The sequence below is a fragment of the Lissotriton vulgaris genome, chromosome 9, assembly GCF_964263255.1.
Source record: "Lissotriton vulgaris chromosome 9, aLisVul1.2, whole genome shotgun sequence".
Taxonomy (NCBI): domain Eukaryota; kingdom Metazoa; phylum Chordata; class Amphibia; order Caudata; family Salamandridae; genus Lissotriton; species Lissotriton vulgaris.
The window spans coordinates 79,699,559-79,724,702 of NC_141697.1; the positions used below are offsets into that span (position 1 = coordinate 79,699,559).

Genomic DNA, 25,144 nt, shown 5'->3' on the forward strand with positions numbered 1-25,144 from the left:
TATACAACTTGCTCCCCTCACACTTCTTTGTGGATTGATAATGCAAGTACATAAATCAGGACTACTTCTGATTATGTAGGTTTATTTAGTTTCACCCTTTACTTTTCAATTTCAAATACAAAAAGATTTTTTCATAGCATGTTTGAGAAACACACGAAACATTTAACACTTAAAAACAAATATGAAAACCATGAATGACGACGCGTTTCGATCCCGTTAATTGAATGAACGGGGTCTCATCAGGGCCTTGTCACTTCTGTATCTATATGTTATGTGCAAAAAGAGAAGAGAAACAACACCTTAGTTCTGTTGTTCTCACCCATTTCGCTTCACTTGACCTCTACCTTTAGACAAATATGTACCTGTAACTTTGCATGTAGCCGGATTCAAAAGGTTCAACAGCCTTCTAGCTCTGTCACTGTCTCTGGGAACCCTGTAAAATAGTTCTGACTATTAGAGAATTGGAGACTGAGTGGTGATCTCCCTAGTACATGAACGGTGCTTCCAATTCATACCTGTTTGTAGCACCGCTGCTCCTAAAGTGTGTCTCCGTCTCCACTTTATTTTCTGTCTTCAGTTTTTATATTACCTCTGGGATGTGCTCCCTATTTACGAAAATCGGAGTTATTTATGAAGTAAATAGGCGTGCTTATTTTATGATATTTGTGGATACTCAAGATTGATCTACCTTAAAGGGAAGCCTCCCTCGGCAGGCGTGAGTCTGCTCTCTCGGCGGTGCGGTGCCGTTTCTCTTCAATCTATCGGAAAAACGGGGAATTTAATTACTCTGTCTTGCGCTCGCGTTTGTGTAGCGCATTAATGTTCCATTTCTCGCCCTGGCTCCTACCTTTAATCATACAAGCGGAGAATTGGGCGCTGAAGCATCTAGCAGTCTTCAGTCCTCAATCGTTCTGCGCTTCCGCGTTCCAGCTGGCGTTCAGTGGCAACAGCCATCTTAGAGCCGGCGTCATGAGCTGCTTTAACTGAAAAGGATTGTGGGACATTTAGTTTAGTGTGCCGCCTAGCACCATTGTGATTTTTGATTCTTGTGAATCTTGAGTATCCACAAATATAAAATAAGCACGCCTATTTACTTCATAAATAACTGATTTTCGTAAATAGGGAGCACATCCCAGAGGTAATATAAAAACTGAAGACAGAAAATAAAGTGGAGACGGAGACACACTTTAGGAGCAGCGGTGCTACAAACAGGTATGAATTGGAAGCACCGTTCATGTACTAGGGAGATCACCACTCAGTCTCCAATTCTCTAATAGTCAGAACTATTTTACAGGGTTCCCAGAGACAGTGACAGAGCTAGAAGGCTGTTGAACCTTTTGAATCCGGCTACATGCAAAGTTACAGGTACATATTTGTCTAAAGGTAGAGGTCAAGTGAAGCGAAATGGGTGAGAACAACAGAACTAAGGTGTTGTTTCTCTTCTCTTTTTGCACATAACATATAGATACAGAAGTGACAAGGCCCTGATGAGACCCCGTTCATTCAATTAACGGGATCGAAACGCGTCGTCATTCATGGTTTTCATATTTGTTTTTAAGTGTTAAATGTTTCGTGTGTTTCTCAAACATGCTATGAAAAAATCTTTTTGTATTTGAAATTGAAAAGTAAAGGGTGAAACTAAATAAACCTACATAATCAGAAGTAGTCCTGATTTATGTACTTGCATTATCAAGCCACAAAGAAGTGTGAGGGGAGCAAGTTGTATATTCAGTGTTTTGAGAGGGTCCAGCTCCCCCCACGTCCCGGGACCTAACTCCTTAAGCTTTAACAAGATGAAATAGGAAGCATCCCACACGTAAACAACGATTTTTCAGTATCTATGAACGTAAAGAAAACAACCAGGAAGAAGAAATAGGACTACAAGTTATACATTTTTCTCCATTGCATCATCCGGGTTTCTCACTGAATAGAAAGACATAAAAATACTTTTAGGAGTTATTATAGACGCAAAGAAACTAGAATATTGCTTAGTCTGGAGAGGATGTCCTCATTACAGAAAAACCTCCATCTGAGCCAAACATCACAGTCTCTGATAGCGTTGGATGTGATGACCTCCCACATTCATCTACCTCTGAACATCAGATTGCATATTCTTTTATTTATTGCAGCATTTGTATAGTGCATCTGTGAAGGTCTAGAACAATAGAGTTGTATTTTTGACACATGGTCTGGCTGCTAATTGTAAGGCAGCTCTGAGCGAGGCCGATTATGTAAATGGGACAGTAGCCAGTATAGCGTTCCTAGAGTCCCCGCCTAAGATGGTAAGTGTATGTACAGCAATTTTAGGATGGTCGGGTGGGATGAGTTTACTGCATATGAGATCACTGCAAGAGGGTTGCACAAGAAAGGGCCAAGGGCGTGTGAGGTGAGGCCAGGGATCAGTTTCTCGTTTGTTTGCTCCACAGAAATTAGCCAGTTTCCCAGCCCCAAATGGCCACCATGACAGATTCCCTTTTGATAGGTTAGGGAATGTACTTGATAGCGCTGATGGCATAAACAACAAAGTACGATAAAAGAGTCTTGGGGGGCAGTGATGGTTAGAAGTGATGAGGTGAGTGCCAGGACAGATGGGACGAGCACAGAGTTGAGCCCCGGGACAGGTTTCTAATCTTAGGAGGGTGTCCTGTCAAACTAGTTTTCATAGATATTGGAATTGTCTTTGCAATGCCCTTTCTAAGCTCCATTGTGATATTGCTTAATAATTTAACTTGTTATATAGCGCTTCATACCGCACCTCTGCCGTTGCTAAATAAGAGGGGAGCCATTGCACAGCTGATGTCAGCGCTGAGCGTCTAAACTCTAATAAGTACAGATTCGATCTAGCAGGAACCATTGGGTGTGGCGTTCTGGGCTGCGCGCTGGGTAAAATGCACGTGCCAATGCCTTGGTGGCTTCCTCGTGACAATGGCCTCACATTAGCTCCTGTAAGGGGGGGCGGGGGAGTCCAGGGCCCACCCTCCAGCACTGTTGACAGGCTGACTGGGTCCCCGGGGGCCGGCCCCTCTAGGTACTTTGCAGAGGGCCCCCTCAGGTTCCGGAGCCACTGCCTCTCGGCGGATACAGGAGCTTGCTTCATGTCTCTCAGATTCTGCTTTTATGAACCCCCATAGCTCCTCTATAAATATACACGTGCTGATACTCCCTTGGGAGGGCGCTAAACGCCGCGGCCGCTATGCATGCAATTTTGTAAAACTGCAGCCTTAATTACGACTCCTTTCAACAAAGGCCTTTTGAAGTTATTTCCCCTCCCGGGCTACAGGTGAGCTGTCGGATACGGAAGTTAGGCGCTGTAATACTCTATTTATATGCTGACGTTCCTGCACCCTCTCACCTTTCAAGGAAGAAAGGGAAACACTTTTCTCATGTGCCTGAATCAAAAAACGAATCTTCTTAACTTCGCTGGAAATGTGTGCCATTGTTTTTTATCTGTGAAGCTAACAATTCTTCCGGCTTCCACTGCTACAAGGAGTTTAAATACCCTGGGGTCAGGAGGGCACTGCTCTACGTCACACATTGCTGAGTCAACACCTGCAGATCATCGAGGCTTTCTGTAATTTGCAATCATTTGATCACAGTGTCCTCATAAACTGAAATGTTTCCATACTTGTGACTCTGGGAGGGGCTAATCCTGGTCACAAAACTGTCCTTTGGGATTTGTAGTGGTGTGTCTGCCGCTGGTACTTTACCGTGACACTATGAGGGTCCGCACAGCTCTCTGCAGCAGGCACGCAGGCTGCTGAGCTATCTTTCCGTCCTTAGTGCACCACGCTGTGAAACAGAATGTCTTCTTGGTGCACGATCTTACGTGACAAGAGTGTCCGTCCAGGAGTCATCTGCACCCTGACTGTCTGCCTGCAGGAGGCCAGTTCACGCAGACGCACATCCATTTGCAGGCCTCTTGGCAGTGTGGAGGAGACATGCTTCACATCCAGCCCTCCCGCATTGCTTCCTGCTCCTGTCCTAGGGGAGAGGCTAGGGCTGCAGGACCTCTGAGCCCCTCACAGCCTTCTCCTGCATCACTCCCTGCACCCTGTCCCGGGGAGAGGCCAGTTCATCAGGCACGACCTCCGGGTCAGCAGCACTCGTGCCAGCCTGAATTAGGAGCTTAGAATGAGCCGCAGCAAACGCGTCATTTTCAAAGCCTGGGACGTTTGAATGGAAAGGTCACTGTTGGGGGCAGGCAGAAAGGTCAAGGGTTGTAAACCTTCCGCAGCAGATGAGGGCAGCTCTCGGGGGACAGGACAGAACAAATAGGACCCGCTGTCGGTATTCCCCGGCGTGCTCCTTCTGGTTTATCACTGCAGCGGCCTCCGAGGGGCCAGATGTGCCTGGTGCTGCCCTGGCAGTTCACAGCAAGCGCCCAGAGGCCTCGGGTTCACCGAAACTGGCCGGACCCCAACACTTCTGGGCGCCTCAATCTTTACTCACAAGATCAATGTGCCCGGGAACGGCTTTGGAACCTCACTCGAGGAGTGAAGATACCTTGTTTTTATTGCAATACATTGTGCTTGCTGCCGGTCCTACAGGGCACTGACCTCTGGGAAGTGGATAATATACACCTGCCTATTAAAGTTGTCTCTTCACAGTCAGCAACATGACAATATGGACAGGCCTGGCCGTGGCTTACACACGGTTTAGACGGGTTTGAGCAGCACGAGCATTATCCCTCGAGGTACCCCATGCGGTGGGCAGGTGATGTTCTGTTATCCGCGTGTGTAGGTTTCAGCAGTGATAAGGAGCTGGTCGTACAGAGAGGGCTGGGGCCTCAGTACTGTAGCAGCGCTGCGGCCTGTGTTATGTACAGTTCCACCTGGAGCGAGGGACGCCATTATGGGAGCATGGGTACCCACAATGCGGCCGGCAGGAGGACTGCCCATGCCCCGTGTCTTTCTTTACCCTCCTCCAGGTCTTCTTTTTACCTGCCGCTGCGTTCTCTCTCCAAAGACCCTATCTTTCCCTTCCCTATCTCATTTCTTCCTCTCCTCGATCGATTCAAACTCCCCTCGCTCATTCCCGCCTTCCCAATCTTCATTAATCTTTCTCTTCTCCTCACCCTTCGGTTTTTCTTATTTTTTCACGTCTTCTCCTATCCAAGGACCTTCTCTTCTTTACATCATTCGTGTTATCTCTAGCAAGTTCCTATCTTCCTCTTTTGATGTCGCATTATCCTTTCTCCGATGCAATTAGCTCTCGCTAATGTCCCTTTCCTCCTCCTTTCACCCATTCGTGTCATCTCTCTCAATAGTTTCTAACACCTCTCTTCACCCCTGCCCCTGCGGTCTCTCTCCTTCCTTTCTTCCCATTTCCTCTCTCCATCCATTTTCCCACATGTGCCTTCTCTCACTTTCTCCCCCACACTTTCCTCATTCCCACTCGTTTCTTTCCTCCCATCTCCACTATGTCCCACGCTCTCCCGCCCACATCCGTGCCTGTGCTCCACTTCCACGCCCTTCTCTCCTTTCGCCGGTTCTGTTCTGGGAGGGGTCTGGGGTTCCCCACGCCCCGTCTTTGCCCCCATGCTGGGAGCAGAGGTATGAGTCCAACAGGAATCCTCGGGCCCCCACAATCCCCTCTGCCTGGCCTGATGCATCGTAGCTGGCTCGATGACCTCCAGCGCTGACCGGGACTCCGCTCCTTCCGGTGGGGACCTCCCTGGGGACCAGCGGCATCACCCTGGCAACCACCTCCAGGGCGCACATCTCTGACCTCTGTGCCCCCTGCGCGCGCCCTTTGCCGGCCAGGGTCAGAAAGGTCAAGCAATCTCATTTTCAGTAAACAAGCACCTACGAGGACACGGGGGGGGGGGGGCAGGAGAGGACACGGACGGCGGGAGGGGACACGGACGGCGGGAGGGGGGAGTGACGTATCGGACGTGATGCAGTACTTAAGAGGTCAGCTGTGGCGAGCCACCCAGCCCTGCGTCCTATTCCTGGCGACGTGGCTTCATCTTCCGTTGTGATCTTGGGCAAACCCTGCCTCTCTGCGCCTCAGCCCTTTCAATCAGTAAACAAGCACCTACGAGGACACGGGGGGGGGGCGGGAGAGGACACGGACGGCGGGAGGGGGGAGTGACGTATCGGACGTGATGCAGTACTTAAGAGGTCAGCTGTGGCGAGCCACCCAGCCCTGCGTCCTATTACTGGCGACGTGGCTTCATCTTCCGTTGTGATCTTGGGCAAACCTTGCCTCTCTGCGCCTCAGCCCTTTCAATCAGTAAACAAGCACCTACGAGGACAGGGGGGGGGGGGCAGGAGAGGACACGGACGGCGGGAGGGGGGCGGGAGAGGACACGGACGGCGGGAGGGAGGCGGGAAACGTGCACAGGACAGCGAGGGGAGGGGGGACGGCGGGAGGAGGGACACAGGAGGAAGGCAGGACAGCAGCAAGCACGGCCCGGCCGGACCACATTCGGGGGCGTTCCCGGCTTTTGGCTGACGTAGCATGACGTAGCCAAAAGCCAAATTCTCGGGAACGCCCCCGAATCTGGTCCGGCCATCTCTCTGTTCCAATGGCTAGCCTCCATTTATGGAGCTAGCCAATGAAACGGAGGGGCGTATTCAAGGCACCCATACTAGAAACTACAGATTTCTCTGGGGGCTGAGCTAAAAGCTCCATTCCCCAGTCGAAACCTAAAAAGGATTTTTTCAAAAACGGGTGACTGTTCACAACCAAAGCTTTCCAGTTTGAAAGTTACACAAAAAAATAAGCACTGAAAGCTCTGCAGTGACTGCCTATGTCACTGACATCAGTATATGTCCGAAGTTTTTCACTACACGTGCACCCCAAAAATAATACTTATTACCGAACATTTTTAGTTTGTCCAGGACATTAACAACACCCAGAGCTGAATGCCTGGAAGAGAGGGAAATAAATGGGGGGGGTAAAGAAAAGAGAGCGAGAGAAAAAGAGAGCGAGAGAAAAAGAGAGCGAGAGAAAAAGAGAGCGAGAGAAAAAGAGAGCGAGAGAAAAAGAGAGAGAGAGAAAAAGAGAGAGAGAGAAAAAGAGAGAGAGAAAAAGGGAGAGGGAGAGGGAAAAAAAAATCAGGGACAGAAATTAGGAAATCAAGATTAGGGGGGAAAAATTAGGAAATCCATATAAGGGGGAAGAGAGAGATAACGAAAGAGAGAGCAGGAGAAAAGTGAAAGATAGGAAGAAAAACAAGACGTAAAAAAGCGAATGATCATATTCCTGAATTGCTCATCTATGGTATGGACTCTTGCCTTGCGTGTTATCATTGAAACCTACCCCTCTCTAAAGATACCCTGTCTGTGTGGGACCAGGTGAACCTTGTGGCTTTTTTTGAATGTGGCGAGACTTGGTGTGTGATTGGCAGATACCTGCTTTCAGGAACAGTTCCCTCAGCTGCCTGAGCCAAGGAGGCGCGCCGCTGCGGAGGAGCCATCAGGCGGGGGCCGCGGTGTGTAGGGGCATTGCTTCTGTGCGTTGTGCCACCCACTCCACCTCCGTCTCTTCCATTTTAAGGCAGCCATGAACGTGAGGAGGAAGGCATGAGTCAGGCTGTAACCAATGGCACCACAGTGATGCACTGTTTACTCTTTGCATAACACCTTCCCACCCTCGTTGAGTCAGTGCAACTTACCAAGCGGCTATGAGGAGACTTTCTGCACTTCTGGGGATTTTTATTCACGTCAAAAGGCTGATTGTTCTTGGGAGAATAGAGGTAAGAGTGAGTTGTTTTATACGAGGACAGTTTCGGCTACTGAATCGATATTCTGACATTGTACATTGCCGGACTTCTTTTAGTATCTGGCGAAACGTTTAGTGTACTTATAAGCAGTGCCAGGAATTATTGGTCCTGTTCCCAGGCCCCCCACCCCCTCCCCTTTCATGCCTGTACTACTTTAAACGATTAAAGGTGCATTGGGCAGAGCGGCTTACTTCCGGGTTTGTAGTCTGCCGTTCTGCTTGTATGGCGCGCGCGCACCACAGCAAACATGTTACGACATGGGCTTTGGTGCCCGGAACAGACACCAATAGGCCATAGGCGGAAAACAAGTACTCAAAGCCCAATAACGGAAGCCAAAAGGAAAAGCACACGCACAAGCGTGTGCGATTCCAGGCTCCGTTTTCAAACCCTGGACAAAAGGGCTTTCGCCTGTGCAAGCAGTGCTGCACACTGCATCGCTAGGGGCGAGCCCTAAAAAGCAGTACAAGTGTAGTAAGGAGCAAGAGAAGAAGACATGGGTGTAAAGAAAAACCTTTAAAAAGTATTTTTAAAATGATGTAATGGGGGATCAGTAGGCAACGAAGAGTTGAGGTAGAATTTAAAGGTGTGGCACGCACTGATGGAAAGTAAAAGGCTTCTATGCCCCTTAAAAAGGGAATGATCAACGTGCTGAAAATAGATGGACATGAGCAAGAAATAGTTTAACAATGGAGACATCTGACAGAATTGAGAAGTGCCAAGGAGTGATGGCCAATGAAGGGGGGAGGGGGGCTCCCACAAAGAACAAGGAGAATGCAAAATAGGGAGGAAAGTTTAGGAAAGAACGCAGAAGAGATGGGCATTTAGTGGGAAATTGAGCACTGTAGAGAGAGACCAAGAGAAGAGTCAAAAGGCCTTCCCCATAAGACAAAGACAAAAGAAACGGCATTGGTCAGGTTGGTTTCCTCAACTTATAAAATACCGTAGGAACGAAATTACTAAGTGTTTATGTCATCCTTGTTATGTCAGTCCAGCATTACAATTTGTTTTCATTATATTCATATAGATTTTGAACAAATGTACTGTATATTAAGAGCTCCATCAAGTAGTAAATGGAAATTATGTTGCAATACGTATAATAACAACTTTATATAAACTGCTGGCTGCCAAATTCTTAAACTGAAAATGGCTGTGCTGAAAACAACGAGCCTTAGTTACCCAATCCTGGTACTCATGTACAAAGTGTTTTAATGGTCGCAATCCCTTAGATTCTGTAAATAGAGGGTTTGCGACCTCTAAACCACTTTTTGAAATGTGCTAAAACAAACGAACGTTTTGGAAAGGTTTTCCAAATCATTAAACAGGTTTATGAAACAATAAGGAATTGGTATCTGGAATTGGTGTGTTTAGGATGTCCTTCAAAATAATAAGTTCTTTATGGTATGTATTAATGTTTCGCAACCAAAATCGGGTCTCAAAACATTAACATTTCACTAACAAATGAAAGGAGGTGCTAATCCATTACCAAAATGGAAGGAGTCCCCTTTGTGAATGTAGACAAAAACTCCCCCCCCCCCCCTCCCCGGTGTAAGCAATGGTCCCTAGGAACACTGCCTATTCATAAACAAGCATTTGCAATGCAATAAATAAGTCCCGCATTTACAGCAGTTTGAGCTATTGACATTGTAAATGACAAAGCCTTTTATTTTTGTTTTCATTTTTAAAAAACATAAATAAAAGGCATTGTCATTTATAATGCCAATAGCTTAAACTCTCATATACTGAACACGTAGGTATTCTATATAGCTGCAGTGATAGTGATCTCACAACTATAGCTGCAGTGATGATGATTTCACACCTATATCGGTAGTGATAGTGATCTCACACCTACATTGGCAGTTATAGTGAGCTCACATCTATATCGGCAGCGATCGTGATCTCACACCTATATCTGCAATGAAAGTGATCTCACACCTATATCTGCAGTGATGAGGATCTCACACATATCTGCAATGATGGTGATCTCACACCTATATCTGCAGTCATGGTGATCTCACACTTTTTCCTGTTAGCACATCACTACAGCAAGGCCAAGCGAAAGGAGCCCCTTGGGCGTGAAGGGGCGTCTTGAGACCTCAATAAACAACAAAGGAAGGCTAGACTCTTTTGTTGAGCAGTGACTGGCTGAAGAGTTGAAGGGAGCCTCTGCAGCTGGCAAAGGGGGGAGATGGTGCACACATGTGCTCTGGAGGCAGAGGGGGGAGATGGCGTATGTATATTAGCACAGAAATCTGTTTAAACTAAACAGATTTAGGGTGAGAATAAATACAGTAGCGTGAACGTTTTATTTCGGTGTAGACTGTGTGCAGTGCTGTTTCGTAATGTCATCACTGGCAGACAATCACATTTAGAAGAAGAAAAAACAGACTTCGGAAACATGATCCGTCACTACACGCTTCCTTTAGATAAGAAATACCCTCACGACGGCCGTTAAACAAACGATCCAGTCCAGATGGGCCGCCCCAGAGGAGAGAGGACGCTAACAAAGAAGCCTCATTTTCAATCGGAGGCCACCGTATAGCATAAACAATGACCCCAGCCAATGAAAATGATGGGCGGAGCTTCAAGTGCCCTTCTGAAATCTCCACCACAATATGTCCCGCAGAGCAAGCAGCGCATGCGCTGCAACGCTAGGCAAGACCTAAAAAAATAAGTTTGTTTAACTTTAGATTTTTTTTTATGAATCCTTTAACACCTTAGCAGCGTCGAACGTTCAGCGCCCAGTGCTGAACGTTCGAATAACGGGTGCTGGCCCGTCGGCCAACAGTTGTGCACAGCACTGGCAAGGTAGTGCTCGCGACGACCGTTGGCCGACGGCAGCACTTAAAGGGTTAAAGAAAAACAGGCTGCATTTTTAAATAATTGCTATGTTTGAAAGAAGAAGTCAGATCTGCTGGCCTGCTGACTCGAGAAGGCCACTATCCCTGTGATTGTGGCCAATCATAGTGGGTCACAATTTGCGACCTACCTCACGAACATTGAGTAGGTACGTCGAATTACAACCCACTATGATTGTATATTTTGTGAACTGACCTATTACATAGGTTGGTTCGTAAAAAAAAAAATATATATATATATATATATATATATATATATATATATATATATATCAACAACAACCCAGTGCTGGCCGCATCATATCGCTTTTAATTGCTAGTAGGTGGGCAGTGAAGGACGCACCTCAGAGGTGGGCAACAAAGACAATGTTGATGCCTCCCACCAGCAAAAAAATTACCACAAAAAAACCGCTATGCTGTAGTCATCGCTGGCAGCGTCATAGCGTTATTTTTTGCTTTTTTTCTTTCAGCCTAGCTGCTGCGCAACATTGATAAAAACACTGAAAAGGCCAATAGATCACATAGGCGAGATCTACTGACTTTTCCGATGCTTGTTTTTTTCTGGTGGGACAGGAGGGTGGGAGGAAGCAAACAACAATGCAGGACAAGCGTGAGGAGAAAGCAATAACAAAGGACAAGCTGGTGGGGACAAAGAACAGGACAGAGAGGGTTGGGAGGGGGAAAGCAACAACACAGATGGGGCGGAAGGGGGGTTAGCAACAACACGGAAAGGGAAAGCAATAACATGGAAAGGGACTGGACGGTGGATGAGGTAAAGCAACAATGCGGAGAGGAACAGGGACTGGAAGCTGAGAGGTAGAAAGCCATAACACGAAGAGGGAAGAGAGGGTGGAAGGGGCAAGCAACAACAAGGATGGGAAAGTGGGTGGGGCCAAGCAACAACACGGAGTGGGACAGGTGGGTAATAGAACACATAAGCGGATAGGCCTTCAAACATGTGCACTCTTATGGCGTGTTTTAACTAAACGAAAAAAGTAGCTCCAAGATCACGAGCAGTGGAAGGACACAAATACTTGGGCCATGTTCCAGGAGAGAGACATATACACAAAGAGAAAGTGAAGCTGGCACGCGACCAAGCAGAAGCAAGGACATGACCGCGATGATGAAACCAAGCAATGGGCAGGCTCTAAGCCTATTGTAAGCTAACAAAATGTTTCACAAGCGTCAGTGTACGAGCGGTCTCAGGCAAGACCAAAAAATAATTCTGTAAGATAGTCGGTGCACAATTTGTGACTCGATTCTTTGTACCGAATGCCCAAAATTTCCTTCACTAGTTTGGCCCTCTGGACTTGAACCTGTACGTTGTATTGGAAGCAGAGTTCTGCAGTGTGTAGATTAATTCAAAAGGCTCTATTTGTTGCATCTTCTGGGCTATAAAAACCATAGAGTTGATCAGAGAGAGACAAACTTTTGTTCTGTACATAAAGGTGGTAATTTATAAGTGGCAGAGGTATGCTGCTTAGCTGTTTCATATACCGGCCCTAGTATGTGTATATATATATATATATATATATATATATATATATATATATATATACACACACATCCTATATTCCCCTTCCTCACCTTCCCTACCCCCTTACCCTTCTTCGCATCTATGCTCTTAAAATGTTTTTCTAGCAACTGATGTTACCTGATTCTAATGTACTGTTTAATTTTGTGGAACCTTATGCAATGCGCTATGATACCTTTGGGTCTAGCCAGCGCTATATCGAGCATTTTGTCCGACGCTCGGTGGAGCTGCTCTGTTCAGCTACTTTGAGGAGATCGGCCTTGGTTTTTCCCCTGATATTCACCTGCCCAGCCAGACACCGGACACTGTTTCTCCCCTTCTCCCTGTCTCGCCCTCCCCGCGTATTTCTGCCGTTCTACCTTTCCATGTCTCCTTTCTTTCCATTTTTATGACCGATGCCCGTTGGAGCTTCCAAGAGAGCTATAGAGGAGACTGGCCTTGGATTATTTCCCTGGCTGTCACCTACCAACTCGGTCTTTGGGCTGACTTTTCCTTTATCTCTTTTCCGTCTTCCCCCTCGTCCTCTACCTTCTCAATCGTCCTCTCCTTCTCAATCCTCCTCTCCCCACTCCCTCTCTTTTTGTCTCTCCGGACATGGGACACAGCTCTTCCTCATCTCCCTGCTATGGCTCCTTCCTCCTCTCCTTTCCTATCAATTCTCTCAACCGCTTTGTTTGTTTGCTGAACCTTTCTACGATATTGTAACTGATGTAATTTGTAACGCAATGTCCCTCTGCTACAGCGCTCTGATACCTACGGGTCTAGCCGTCGCTTTATAATCCTTTTGATGTATCTTCTGATACAACGTTCCCCTGGTTATGCGCTTGGATACCCCTGGGTCTAGATAGTGCTATATAACCTTCGCAAATTCAAATAAACTAAAAACTGTTTTTTCCTGAACGCCGATACCTGAGCAACATGGCAGATGACCGGTGGAGCTGCTTGACAGCTAACGAGGAGTCTGGCCCTGGTTTTCCCCCTTGACGGTCACCTACCCAGCCAGGCTTTGGGCATTGTTCCTCCTCGTCTCCCCGCTTTTACTCCTTCTTCCCCTCCCTCCTACGAATTTTTGAAACATTGTTTATGTGTACTGTACCTTTCGATGCTCTTGTATCTGATGTAACTTGTAACGCAATGATCCTAAATGTAAAGCGCTCTGATACCTTCTTGGGTCAAGTTCACGCTTTTTAAACTTTATAAATAAAAAAATATAAATAACCACACACACAAACATACACGGGTCAAGTTCACGCTTTTTAAACTTTATAAATAAAAAAATAAAAATAAATAATCACACATACACACAAACATCTATACACAGATACACACACATCTATATATACACACATATGCATACATACACGCATGTATCCATATTTATATTCACAAGGCTACGTTTACATGATTCCATGGCATTAGCTATGACAGGACCTCTACTCTTCTCCCTCCTGCCCTTCTCCCCGCTCTGTCTGCCCTCTACTGGGGGGCATGCGCCCATCTCATCAAGCTGCCTGAAATAAACAACTAAAATGCTTAAATTGTTTCAGACTTCCAACGCGCTTGCGGAAAGAAGAACAGAGAGAGTTTCATTTCAATGATGTTCTGCAGGATTAATTGACCTTTGTCCCAAAAACCGGGACATGTATTTAAATGCAAAAGAAGCATCGGACAGTCGTCTGGAAATCCGGAACGGCCAATCCCCTACACACAACGCAAAGTAATATTAAATTAAAATGGTTAGGGAAAAAACATTGGCGATAGACAACAGCTGCATACAGATTGTACAATACATGCTTTTGTAGACTTAAGATGTTTGTAAACTGCTGCAGTCTACATACAACACTGTTATTGTCTAGAAACGGATTCACTGTAGCTTAGGCTAGGAAGGTCTTGCATGCGAGGCTTTGCAAACCGCCCTCTTGTAACCTGTAAACGAGGGAGGAGGGTATATAACCCATCTAGGAATCCAGCCCGGCGCAACGCACGACTAAGCCAAACGGAGGGTTTTAAATCCCTCCCCAATGTTTGCTTGTTTACTTTAGTTCGTGACTAATTGCAAGATTAGAGTTACAAAGGGATAGAGCCTCTGGAAGAGAATTTAAAACCAACTAAGACCAGATAAAACTGACACACGCCTTGCACTGTAGTGCATTCCTCATTTTAGGAATTCCCTAACGCATGCAATCTTTCCCACAGAGACACAAGTAACTGATTATTACCACTGACGGTACATTAGTAAAAAGAAACGTGCTTCAGAGCACAACATACACGTGACATTTCCGCACTACAAAAAAAAAACGTAAGTCATAACTGCCTTCAAAGTATTTGTCTGATCACCGTGTACCATTTCTACTAACACCATTAAAGAAGGTCTGGCAAGGGTGCGGTTATCACATTAACTCCTGAGACTGCCTGCTAATGGGATTTGAAGCATATCAGCACTCAAAAGCATGGATAACATTAGACAAATGTCGGACACAATAAGTCCCTGCGGAGCCAACACAAATAAGCCAATCCCACAAACCAGAACAATTGCAAAAATGTGCACAGATCATAATTTAAATGAAATGTGAAACTGGAAACAAAAGTGTAAGACACTGCTACGTAAAGATAATTAAACGCATCAATTGTGAACCAAGTTAAAATATTCCAGTAAAATTCCAGAAAATGTGCGTTTTTAGCAATATTCAAAATCACTTCAATCTCATTTAAACTGAATGCATTTCTGTCAACTTAATTGACATACCTCCCTTGATTGTGCACAAACACACGCGTTCCTCCCCTCCATCACACAAGCAGCATGCTTCTATGTGTAAACACAGGAGGAGGAGGTACAGTATCAGCCGGGCCTCACTTTCAAAAAGTGAATCAGGTGTCAAACAAACATTTCACTCCTGGACTATCTACTCGTAAGTGGAGAGGAGACTTGGACCATCGTCACTGACAATACTACTGGCAGCATGGCACAGGAAACTCAACGCGGCTAAATAAGTGTTTACTTCATCCACAAAAAAAATGATATGGCATCTGCATGTGCATATGCACCATTGCATCAAAACGTATAAAAACACCTGCAAAAATGACAGGGCCAACCTCAATTATAGGCACATTACAGCCATATGAACTATAGATAACACTGATGTAAACATCAGAAATATGTCTTATGGAAGTTCACTTTCCCACTATGATAAACTTAAACAGGTCATTTTATTCATTAAAAATAAAGTGTCTACGGTAAAATAGGAAGCCATGTTGCATCGAACGGAATACAATACAAATTAAATAAAAACCAATAGAAATTAGTGTAACCACAAATATTGCATCCCGTGGGGTGAAAAGCAACTAAATAGACAGGACACAACAGATTAGTGGGGAAAAAACATTTAATAAAAAAGAAAAAAATACCAAGCAGCTCCTCAGGCTGCATATATCACCTAATCTGTCAAAGATCACAAGGAATCCAATGTTTCTTCCACTCGAATTCTTAAAATGATAACGTGCATGTGAGGAAGGCTCTGAATGAAATTGTACACCAGGTTCCCCTTCCCCTCCCCCCCCCCCCCCCACTCCCCCAAGGTTGCCAGTAGGAGACGGATAAGATCCTTACTTTGATTAATATGCGACCTAACTGCCCCCTCCTTGCCCCCCCCCCCAAAAAAAAGACAAATGTTGTGGGAAGATTGTCCATATTTCACTTTTTTACTGAGAAGACGAACAAAATCATTATTTGAATGTATAGGGGGAAAAAATACAGCAAACTATTTAAGAACTGTGAAAGAAAATAAATTTTCACTAGATGTGAGGGCAACATAATCAGAACACAATACAAGTAACACAATCACAAACTGAAGCCAACTGAACTGCTGGAATCAAAATGGTAGACGTCAAATGGCAAAGTGCCTGCTATACAAATGTCAACAACATAAAACATGAACAGAGATCAGACTATGAATCTGAAGTAGGGTGAATGTCTTGTGTTGACCCACCTCCCCATACCCCCCTCCCGCCTGCAATACTCTACAAGCCACGCCCTATTTAACAACAAACCCAAAACTACCCCCCTCAGGTAAATCTATTGCAAGAGCAAACCTGTTCCTGATTCAAGTCCAGTCAGTACATCCACTGACTCCACCCTTCAGGCACCCCTTTACTATATGTTCCACGCACCACAATCCCAATGAGTTAGCCTCCTAGCTACCCATTAGGCAAACACGCATAGGTAACGGCAATATGTCTGCCTTTAATGTGCCAACGCCTATAAACATAGGCGTACACAAATGATACTTATCAAATTACAGCGTCTCCCACTGGCGTTGGCAATACTAAGAAACAGCTGCAGAAAGCACATCACACTTACTAGGCTATCTATGGCAACATTCCATGTGTGGGTACCGCTCTTACTATCCACAGCACAAAAGCAATGTCTACTTAGAAACCCGATTTGCCCCTCCGAAGTGACATACCCACTAGGTACCTCAGGCAATATGTGGACTCGAAGTGACACCCATTTGCTGCTCCAACAGTTAATCCAATAGACATTGAAATGCTTCATCCTGCAGTATTCCACCCACCCAACTAGTCAATTCATGTAACGTCTCTACCATGTAATGCCCTAAACGTCCCTCTTGTGGTTACCTACATACACTTTCTGTGCTACTCATATTTCATATCAAATGTTGTTCGAGTGACACGCAATTATTCTCATACGGCATTTCCTATTACATTCTACAGTACACACCCCTAAAATGCTACAGTACACACCCCTAAAATGCTAAACTACAAGCCTCCTCAACTACACTACAAAAGCCCACAGGTAACATTCCTCATCTGCCAGCAATCAGTTTTATCCCTCAAGTCACATATTATGCAAGGTTTTTTAGATGGACTGGTTTTGTCTAGTAAGGTTCTGAGAATAATTGTCTTTCACAATCCCACAAACACTGAACTATGGAAGATCCTAACCTGCATTAACTCTCCTCTTACAAAAAAACAATAGGGCTTTGGCTGCTAGGTGATGAGACTTGGACCTTCTATCTGGAAACAAGGCCACCCCAATTATACCCTCACAAGAAGCTGCAAGGCAAGTCAGGTGCCCCCCAAAAGCCTCGTATGCCATCCCAGACTAGTCACTGCCCCTGCCCCGAATATATTCCACAACAGAGCCAAGTACAATAGAAAGTATAATAGTGTGATACCATACCTTAACATGTCTACAGGTGGCAGAATGCCTCCAGGCTACATCCAGAGCAACGTATGCCTCGTTAAAATAAAGGTGCCCCGAATCACCCCCTGTGCCTCTCGAAAGAAAGGCCAATGCTTGCCAGGTGATGCCCTGATGCCTACCCCAGTGGCCTCACAATGAGCTCAAGTAAGATCCCAGGGCGCATATCAGCTGCCTCTCTGGGGATACCGACCCTTCGACCCCCCCCCTGTGACGCCTACAGGGTTCTCGGGCGAGGTTGTATTTTCCCATAGGTACGGTCCAAAGTGCATCAGGTAACGCACGAAAGGTCTCACAGGTGATTGCACAATGCACACAGGTGACACCCAGTCACCTGCGTGATAGTCTATGCGTTTTACCGCAGATGCCTCCCTGGGACGTCCAAGTGAACTCCGGCTCCCACCACCGATAGTTCCACCTCGGTGACACCCCCAGAGGCCTCCCAGGTGATACACAGACACCGCCCCAGGTGAGACCACAACGCTTCATTGCGACACACTGGAGCCGCCTACACTCCGCCACCGGGCTGAAGCCGCCAGACGCGGGACTTCCTCCTCCACCACCAGACAGAAGACCTTAAAACATATTTACCTCAGCTTTGCTTTCGACTCCAACCGACTTCTATAGATGAAGGACTCGACTTCAATAAACGAAAGCAGGGAGAGGCAATCGGAACGCCAGTTCGCTGTGATTGACAGGTAAAGGGACGGTACTGGGCGGGGCCCAGTTGCCGCACCGCCCACCGCACTCAGTGATTGGTTAGGAGGAAAAAATGACCCGCCCCGGAAAACCCAGTTTGTCAGCCCCGGAAAAGTACACTCCTGTTGTTCCGGGAGATAGCGCCCGGAAGTGATTCACCAGCAGTATGTGTGCCGGTATTATTTTCAGTGTAGGTGCGTATATGCTTTACATAGGTTCTACAAGAGTAGCTCGACACTACACTTAGGTTTGAGAAAGCCCTCGGGCAGCGGGGACAAGGAACGGGCCGTGGTCGTTGTCGGAGTTCGAGCCAGCTTTTTTTGTCAAACTGAAGCTGGCGTCGGCAGAAGTAGGGTGGCCAGCAGTCTCGTAGGTTTGTCCTTTAATCAGGGCTCTTGTCCCGCTGGTTGTACAGAGTCTGCACGGCGTCTGTAGTCACGCATTTTGGTTCTTTGCCACCTATATTGCAGTCAAATAGCAAACTACTCTCACTCTCCCATTTCTTCATGAGCCGTTTAAATCCAGTTTTGCCACTTCTACAGTGGGTGCCACAGGGCTCTTGTTTGAGTCCTACCTCATTTAATCTTTACATGCGTTCCCTAGCGGATAACATTGAGCGGCATGGCTTTGACATCCTGTCATACACCGATGATACTCCGTTCCAGGCATGGCCCGTGCAGGTAAAGGGGGAGGGGGGAGGAGTGGAAAGACGTGAGAGAAACTTAAATGAAGACCACTTACCATTCGCTCGAGTGCAAAGTAAGTGGTTTTTGATGAAGTACAGTGTCTAAGTCCATTCTTGGACATTGTAAGTGCAGTTAAGCCATATAGAGTTCATGGGCTGGGAGCTTCTCATTCTGAACTCCACATCCCTATGATGGCTTTACTGCATGCTTAAGTTTGGTATCAAACATCTCTGCACAATAAACCCACATTGATGCCAGTGTTGGATTTATTGCAGAATGTACTTCGAGGGCATCTTAAAACAGCTATCCCCTGAAAAACGACCAACTCCTCATTTTCAGCTGACTGGTCTGCACCAGCCTGCCACTCGCAGACATGTTTGTGAGCCCTTGTGCTCTCATGGGTAAGGAACAAAGCCTGCTGGGGGTCGAGGTGCTTCTCTCATATCCCCAAACAGGAACAGCATTCAGTGCAGTGAGCCTCAAGGGCTTCCTACCCTTTGTTATGCTGAACAGGGCCTCTCCAGCTAGTGGAGATGCCTGCCTCCTGACCAAGCCCCACTTTAGGTCAACGAGGAAATTAGTAATCAGGAGAGGTGTCCTCACTCCCCCACCCCCGCCAGGACCACTCCTAAGGTGCTAAGACCGAGGTGATTCCACTTTAGCCAATCCTCCATTTTGAATGGAAGAATTTTAGCCAATCAGGTTGGGGGTATGCCCCCTCTCAGAAGGGAGGGGGCATACAAAGGGTGTAGTCACCCTGAAGACAAGTAGCCTATTGTCTACCATCTGCCGACACCTTTAATGCTCCTAAATTCAGTTTTTAGGGGCACCCCCGAACCTTGATCCTCAGATTACTGCGACCTAAGAAGAAAAGGACAAAGAAGACGCAGTGCAGCCGAGCCTGAAGATGACTACTGATTTGGCCCCCAGCCCTACCGACCTGTCTCCTGCTCAAAGACACTGCAAAGAAGACAACGCTTTCCTGTGGCCAGTGACTTCTAAAGCCTGAGGAAGACGGCCCATGCTTCAACAAAGACTAGATTTCCATTGGACAGGTGCCCTGTCCAGAAGAATCCAACTACAAGGACTCTGGATTCAGCTGGAACCGCGATCCCTGCTGACTCTGCACCTGATGTCCACGGCCCGAGTCTGAGTGGCTCTAGATGGCGGTTCCTCCGCTAAGGCGAAGGAGTGTCACCCCACTGCTTCAGCTGCAAGCTGAATACAAAAAAATAAAATGATAATAATGTTTATTATTATCATTTAGTTTTTTTCTATTCAGCTTGCCGCTGACGCCAGGCAGGCAAGGCTGGGCTCCCCGCGTCACAGGGGGAGGAGTGGGGCTGGACCTAAAGTGCGCATGACGCATTGGCCGGCTGTCTCGGGCCGGACAAACAGTCAGGGGCACTCTCCATGTTCTCCACACAGGCTGTATTACAGCCTGTATGGAGAACATGCACAGCCTGCCAGCCCCTGTCTGAGTGCCGAACCACGGCGCTCAGACCAATCACAACACTGCTAAGGTAACTTTGTGATTGGTCAAGGGATTTTGGGAGGCTGGGTGCTTCCTACCAAGAGGAAGACAGAGAAAGAAGAGGCAGCAGTAAAGAGGTAAGTGCTAGGTTTCTTTTTTTATTATTCCCACCTCCCTCGTTTCTCTCCCACCCACACACCCCCAACTTCACCACCCCTGGTCGGTAGCATATGCTTCTGAGTTGCTCACCTGTCTAGTGAAGTTTTCCCATCGATCCTGAAGGGGCCTCGAACTTTGAGGAGCCCAACTGACGGTGCCCAAGCCTCCTGCTGCATCTCAACTTACCTGGCCAGCCGGTGGTCTCCTTCAACCAGCCTCCTGGTCCGTGCCTGCAGCCTCTTTGTGCGACTGAGGATCCTTATTGAAAAGCATTGGGCGCCCAACGCTGATTTGCACCCTGCACCTGGTCACTGGTGGTGTCAGGTTGGTGCTTCCCTGTGGCCCCGTGCTTGCTTCTAACCCCAGGACCTAAGCTCTGAAACCGCGGCTACTTATCTGCAAACCGCACCTCTTGTGGGTGCCCCCAGTCTCCATTGACTCATGTTGGGTCCAGTGAAATCTACACCCAATCGCCCCAGTGTTGCTGGTGGTGCAGTACCTACCATGACCTTGCCCAGTGTTGGTCCAAACCCCCGAAGACTGGATGTGTAAGTCATGTACTTACCTGTAACTGCCTTGCCTCCATAGCTTTGCATTTTCCGCCTATTATGCTAAATGGCTATCTTTTACATTTGCTAAGTTTGCTACTGTGTGATTGACATTGCCAAAGTATTTTTAAAACAACTATAAAGTATTTAGCTGCATTTACAACACAATACCTACCACGTTTTAAAAGTATTGCTATTCTTGAACCTGTTAATTATCTGCAACTGAGTTCCTCTTGGGTCTAAAATTATAACAACAAAGTAATCGCTTTTTATACAAAACAATTGCTCTTGGATTCAGTCATTGAGTATGAATAATTTCTTACCTGAGTGTGTACAACAAATGCTTAACACAGTCATATGATAAGCCTAACTGCTAGACCACACTACCACAAATAGAGCTAAGTATTATGTACCTAAGCCTCTGGGGAACCACTGGACTCTGTTCACACTATACCTTACTTTGGTATAGTATATACAGAGCCAGCTTCCTACAATTGGTGCTCAAAGGCTTTTATTGTGACGGGGCGGGTTGGGGCGGTGCAGCTACTGTATACAATCAGCTGGTGTTTGCGGAATAACTGAAAAGCAAATGTCTTTTCTCCTAGGGGCCATATTCCTGCTCCAGTGGCTACCACAGTGGAATGAATAACTGGAGCATTGCTTCAGTTCTGAGATCAGTGGGCAGTAAATTAGCCATTTGCAAGTGTTTTTCTTTAAATTTGACACTGTCTACTCTTTCTAAATTTTATTTAGAGTTTCATAAGTTAAACGTTTTTGAAAATTAAAGCATGCCATTTATAAAGATTGAAATATTCAATTAAGATTTTTAGTTTTGAAATACATTAAAACATGTTTACTTACCACTAGTATTTTGACATTTCTTTACTTTTTTAAAACTTGTCTGAGGAACTGTTGTTGCTGCCTTGCCACGGGACTAACTGCTGCTGCTGTTCTTTGCCCCTCCACGTACAACACCTTGCCGGATCCGCTTCGCGGGTCCCGATGCGCTGAATCCTTCAGCGGGAGTTGATGCTGCAGAGGGGCTGCGCTGCCTGAAAGGTCCTCGGGGTGTGCTGAGTCAGGGCTGCGAGCATAGTATCAGGGACTCCATATCCCAGGAGTCCCTGTGAGCCCATTGCTTCCACCTGGGCTGCTCTCCCTGCCTGCCCCGCCCCCTTACCGACGGAGTAAAAGCGTTTACCTGTGGCTTGTTCTGGATATTCTCCACTTGTCTGAGGAACTGTTGTTGCTGCTTTGCCACGGGACTAACTGCTGCTGCTGTTCTTTGCCCCTCCACTTACAACACTTTGCCGGACCCGCTTCGCGGGTCCCGCAGCGCTGAATCCTTCAGCGGGAGTTGAAGCTGCAGAGGGGCTGCGCTGCCTGAAAGGTCCTCGGGGTGTGCTGAGTCAGGGCTGCGAGCATAGTATCAGGGACTCCATATCCCAGGAGTCCCTGTGAGCCCATTGCTTCTACCTGGGCTGCTCTCCCTGCCTGCCCCGCCCCCTTACCGACGGAGTAAAAGCGGTTACCTGTGGCTTGTTCTGGAAATTCTCCACTTGTCTGAGGAACTGTTGTTGCTGCCTTGCCACAGGACTAGCTGCTGCTGCTGTTCTTTGCCCCTCCACTTACAACACCTCGCCAGACCCGCTTCGCGGGTCCCGCAGCGCTGAATCCTTCAGCGGGAGTTGAAGCTGCAAAGGGGCTGCGCTGCCTGAAAGGTCCTCGGGGTGTGCTGAGTCAGGGCTGCGAGCATAGTTTCAGGGACTCCATATCCCAGGAGTCCCTGTGAGCCCATTGCTTCCACCTGGGCTGCTCTCCCTGCCTGCCCCGCCCCTTTACCTATTCTTCCTCCCTATATAATCAGGCCCAGTCCTCCGCCGCGCGGGAGCGTCTCGGGGGAATGCCCGGGACCGTCTGCGGCCGTCGTAGGCTGGACTGGGCCCGTCCCTTTGGCTTGTTCTATTAATTTGCCACACTTAGTTTTTTGCATTTTAAATCCCCTAGGCACTTCAGCACTCTTAGCCGTCACTGTATTTTGTCTTCCTATTTTTTTCTTTGTTCATTGAACTTATCCTATTTCTGGTTAAAAGTGATATATTACTGTTTTGCTCTTTCTGTTGTGCTCTTCTGTTTTTTAATATGACGGCAAAAAAACTTCGTTCAGGCCGAGTATTAGTGGGGAGGTCATGTTCTAAAACTAAATCTAATCCCCTGCGGAGTAAAATTAATTCTACCTTGCAATTGAAAGGTCAATGCTAACTGTACAGTTTATGGGAAAGGGGAAAGGATAAAGTTGTGTCTGATGCCCTAAACCAGAGGTCTTCAAACTTTTTGATGCCGAGACCCCCTTGTAAAACCTTTTTAGGCGTAAGGACCCCTTTCCGACAAAAGTTTCTAGAAACTGGTACTCCTCATCATCAACTTTTGACAACCATAAATGCGCCTGTTAGACCTCATCACATCCCTCCATCATTCATCAACCCACACTTTCACCATCCATCCATCCACCCTTTCATCCTTCCATCCATACATCCACCCTTTCATCCATCCACCCTTTCATCCTTCCATCAATACATCCATCCTTTACCCATCCACCCTTCCTTCCATCCACCCATCATTCATCCACCCACCATTTCACACATTCATCCATCATTCATCCATGCAACCTTTTATCCATTCATACATCCATCCACCCTTTCATCTTCCCATCCATACATCTATCCTTCATCCATCCACCCTTTCATCCTCCCATCCATCTATACATCCATCCTTCATCCATCCACCTTTTCATCCATCCATCCACCCACCCTTTCATCCATCCATCTACCCATCATTCATCCCCCCACCTTTTCACACATCCATCCATACATCCTTCATCCGTCCACCCTTTCATCCTTCCATTCATACATCTATCCTTCACCAATATATCCTTCATCCATCCACCCTTTCATCCTTCCATCCATACATCCATCATTCATCCATCCACCCTTTCATCCATCCATTCACCCATCATTCATCCACCCATCTTTTTACACATCCATTCATCCATCATTCATCCATCCACCCTTTCATCCATCCATCCTTCATCCGTCCACCCTTTCATTCTTCCATCCATACATCTATCCTTCACCAATCTATCCTTCATCCATCCACCCTTTCATCCTTCCATCCATACATCCATCATTCATCCATCCACCCTTTCATTCATCCATCCATCCTTCAGCCTTTCATCCATCCATCCACTCATCATTCATCCACCCACCTTTGCTGTGCCTCTCTCATGGGGGGGATCAGTATCTCTCTGCGTCGTCTTCCTTCTTCTTTCCCGCTCATGGGAGGGCATCTCTGTGCCTCCCTGCTGGGGTCGTGGGACGTGTCACGGGACCCACAGCTCCAGGTGCGCAACATCCATTGAACTCAAAGGGCTACACTACAGCCACTCCCCCAGCCCCCCCCCCGCTCCCCCCAGCTCATGTATGTGAGCCCGGCTGTAACAGCTTCAGGGACACACACACTGTCACACCCAAGTACTTGACAGGTCTTTAAAAGACCATTTACTTGTTAATGAGGCGTTAATGTTTTTCACACCTCGGTGTGAATTAGGTCTCCGCTGTGAGCACCCTCGATCAGCCAAATGCCAGGAACTGCACTCTGCAGAATCTGCGACCCACTTCCCAGGACTCCACGACCCCCCTGGGGGTCGCGCCCCACAGATTGAAGACCGCTGCCCTAAACTCTGATGATTTAAAGGGCAAAGAGTCAGAGGCAGTTTCTCTCCCTGTTAAGGATAATATCATTCAGATCGAGGTTCCCTTAACGCCCCATCCTGGGAAACTCTCCTCTGAAATAGTGGGGGGTCCACCACTTGTTTTGATAGATTTACAGAGGCAAATGGATCACCCCCTTGGGGCTTTTAGTTTTAACAATTTAAAAACCTCTGATGACATCTCTTTAAAATTATCTAAGTTAGCAGTGCTTAATCCAACACATCCAATTAAGGAGGAATCAAAAGTCTCTCCTGGCTCACCTCATACCCCCGTAATCACGGAGGGTGATTTTACATTACCTGATATAGATTTAGAGTCCCAAAAGAGGTATTCAGAACTTGCTCATGCTAAAGCTATGGTCAATACAAATGCTCAAGAAGTTCCTTTAACCCTTAGGCTTCATCTCTACAGCAGCACTCCCTCTAACAAATTAGATTGTTCACTATCTCAGCTAAACCTCACCTCTAGC

The 25,144-nt window shown here is 46.8% G+C and overlaps 1 protein-coding gene across 6 annotated transcripts in view; it reads right to left on the reverse strand.

Moving 5' to 3' along the window:
* Positions 1-18,059, reverse strand: part of NUMB (NUMB endocytic adaptor protein) — a 354,591-nt gene extending 336,532 nt beyond the window's left edge. For 3 of the 6 annotated variants that reach the window (XM_086937096.1, XM_086937093.1, XM_086937095.1), the window contains exon 1: positions 17,931-18,035. The gene's annotated coding sequence lies outside the window, so the exon portion shown is untranslated. Of the gene's footprint in view, positions 1-17,930 lie in introns of all 6 variants that reach the window. The other 3 variants (XM_086937094.1, XM_086937092.1, XM_086937091.1) reach the window with 2 other exon arrangements.
* Between the last annotated feature and the right edge of the window lie 7,085 nt (positions 18,060-25,144).